We start from the raw sequence: 3,258 nt of genomic DNA, 5'->3' as shown, positions 1-3,258 counted from the left end.
CCCTTGCAATAGCCTTGGCAGCATGAGAAACGCTTGTCCCAGGGGTTTGCTTAGACAAATACGCAATTTGATTTTCTAGCTTCTGGATGGCAGCTCCTTGGTTTTGCAGGTTAGAATTTACTTCTTCCTTAAAAGCTTTCAATTCGGTTATGTCTTGACTCATGGTTGCAAGCATTCCTTCTATCCTGTTTAATTGATCTTGAAATTGTTGGTTCGGATTAGGTTGAGAAGGTTGATTATTTTGGCTATGATATGGTGGTTGAGAGTAAGTGTTTTGTGTGGCTTGGTATGATCTTTGGTTGGAGTTTTGGTATGTGGACTTGTTATGTTGGTTTTGCTGGTTTCCCCACCCAAAGTTTGGGTGATTTTTCCAGCCTGGGTTGTAAGTGTTGGAATGTGGATCATATGGTTGCCTTTGTTGATTTCCTACATAATTAGCCTCTTCCCAATCACCTCCTTCAGTACTTTCTTCCTCTTGATCTTGTGTGTGTATTGCAGCCACTTGTTTTGTTTCTAATTTCCTGGTGAGCTCTGCTAGTTGCTTGGCAAACACCTTGTTCTGGGCTAGAATTGTATCAACATGGTTCAGCTCCATGACTCCCTTAGTGTTGTGTCTCTCTGATGCATAGTAGTACTCATTCTCAGCCACTGTCTCAATCACTTCAATGGCTTCTTCCACAGTCCTTTTCCTGTTCAATGAACCTCCTGATGAATGGTCCACAGCCTTCCTTGATTCATAAGACAGTCCATCATAGAAAATATGCAATTGCACCCAGTCATGGAACATGTCTGGTGGGCATTTCCTTGTCAAATCCTTGAATCTCTCCCATGCCTCGTAGAGAGTTTCACCATCTTGTTGTCTAAACGTCTGAACCTCAGATCGAAGCCTATTGACCTTTTGTGGGGGGTAGAAACGTGCCAGAAACTTGCTTTCCACCTCATCCCAGGTTGTTAGGCTCCCCCTTGGGAATGATTCCAACCACTTAGCTGCCTTGTCCCTAAGTGAAAATGGGAACAAAAGCAGTTTATATGCATCTTCCTGGACTCCATTGGACTTCACAGTGTCGCAAATTCTTAGAAATTTTGTGAGATGTTGGTTTGGGTCTTCATTAGCACTTCCACCAAATGAACAATGATTCTCCACAAGTGATATTAGCTGTGGTTTGAGCTCAAAATTGTTGGCCTGAATGGGTGGTTTTTGGATGCTGCTACCACAATTCCCAGAGGTTGGGTTTATGTATGAACTAAGAACCCTCCTCTCAGGAATGGCATTGTTTCCATCAGCTCTCTCATGGTTGTGAACTTCTCTATCCATGTTGAGATCTAAAGCTTCCTCAAAATTGTCCTCAGATTCTCCTTCAGATTCCTCTTCTCCCAGTACTCTCTTCCCTCTTGCTTCCCTTCTCAGTCTATGAAGGGTCCTCTCTGGTTCGGTATATGGAGGAGTTGATGTCTCTCCTCTCCTACCTGTTATACAAGAACACAGCACAGGCAACAAACAAGTGAAATACTCTTGGTTAATGGAAGAGTATGGTTAGAGCAGTTGAGGAATTAATTCAAACAGTTAGTGAGTCAGTGAGTTAGTTGCTTGAATTTAAAGGCATAAAGAAAGATAGCATGTAACAGAGTGCAGAAATTAAAATTCAACAAGTAACGTGTACTGAATTAATCAAAACAAAAAAAATGCTCAATCTAGTTAACTTCCAATTTGAGAATTGTCAATCGAAAACCAATCCCCGGCAACGGCGCCATAAACTTGATGCGCATAAACTTGTTATGCTACGATTTAGGAAATTGCACGATCGGCAAAATTCCTTCCGGCAAGTGCACCGGTTATCGTCAAGTAAAAACTCACAATAGAGTGAGGTCGAATCCCACAAGGATTGGTTGAGTGAGCAATTCGGATTAGAAGTATGTTCTAGTTGAGCGGAATCAAGATTTAGATGAGAATTGCGGAATGTAAAATTGGCGGGAAACGTAAATGACAAGAAATTTAAATGGCGGAATCTTAAATTGCATGAATTAAAGAGCAGAAGCTAGATTGCTGAAATTAAAAGGGAATGGGGGTGATTGCATGAATGTAATTGCAGAATGTAAAGAGAAAGTGGAAATCAGAAATGGGGAATTCATTGGGTTATAGGAGATATTGAGATCTCCGAATCAAAACATGTTTATCTCTTCCTCAAGCAATGCGTTCATTGAATTTTGCTTGGCAATCTTATATGATTGGATCCCAATCCCTTGGCTCACCAATTCTCTCTAAAAACAAACAAATTCCCAATCCCTTGGTTTAAATGTTCATAAGAAGAGATGATGCTCGATCACTGATTATACCACACAGTTTCATGAACCACAATTTGGTAGGATTACATGTCACAATATCCATCCAAACCCCAATCCAATTCACTGTGAGAAAGCTTCTCTAGCATGAATCCTCCATTCCTTTCCCAAGGTTCCGAAGGATTCCAATTATGGGTAGTTTCTTTCCCAAGACAACTACCCAATGGAATTAGATCGAGAAGCTTTCTAACAAAATTCAAGAGAAAAGATTGAAGAAGAAGATAAACTATTATTGATTCATTGAATTACAATAGAGCTCCCTAACCCAATGAAAGAGGGTTTAGTGAGTCATAGCTCTGAATTCAATTACAAAGATATGAAAACTAGCCAAATGAAAAGGTAAAAAAATCCTTCCTAACTTAAATTCTATCCTATTTATACACTTTCTATATTGAGCTTCTGTTGTGTTTCTTGGGCTTTGAGGCCTCTCCCTGCTTTCCTTTTGCCTTGGGTTTATGATCCATAATCTTGATGAGGCTGTTGATCCAAATTCTGTAACATTCATTGAGCCAACTTAGTGATAATCAAATAATGACACATGACTCAATAAATTGAAATTTCAGACTCATCAATCCTTCAGGCCCAATCCCATAAACTATGATATTCAATTGGGTTTCATACCAGAGTATATTTAAGTTAATGTTTGTGCTCAAATACTAACTTAAACCGCAATATTTTTGGCCCAGAAACCTTTTCCAAGAGTGGCGTTTAAGTTGCAGTTTAAGCTTAAACTGTAGCTTAAACGCCAGACACTTCCAGTGATGCCTTTTGTGGAAGCACGTTTAAGCTTCAGTTTAAGGTTAAACTGAAGCTTAAACGTGGAAATGGAAGAAGGCAGCCCTGGAGGGTGACTTAGTCGAACACGTTTAAGCTTCAGTTTAAGGTTAAACTGAAGCTTAAACGTGGAGATAGGAAAGG

At 39.9% G+C, this 3,258-nt stretch overlaps 1 non-coding gene across 1 annotated transcript; it reads left to right on the top strand.

Annotated features, from left to right (window-relative positions):
* Window positions 1-785: 785 nt before the first annotated feature.
* LOC148573270 (small nucleolar RNA R71) lies at window positions 786-889 on the top strand. The gene has a single exon (XR_015906586.1). It is a non-coding gene; the product is annotated as a small nucleolar RNA R71 (small nucleolar RNA).
* Window positions 890-3,258: the final 2,369 nt, after the last annotated feature.

The sequence above is a fragment of the Arachis ipaensis genome, chromosome B2 (genome assembly GCF_059453495.1).
Source record: "Arachis ipaensis isolate K30076 ecotype BB chromosome B2, ASM5945349v1, whole genome shotgun sequence".
NCBI classification, from domain to species: domain Eukaryota; kingdom Viridiplantae; phylum Streptophyta; class Magnoliopsida; order Fabales; family Fabaceae; genus Arachis; species Arachis ipaensis.
Note: the sequence above shows the minus strand (reverse complement) of the source record. Positions and strands in the feature narration are given on the sequence as shown.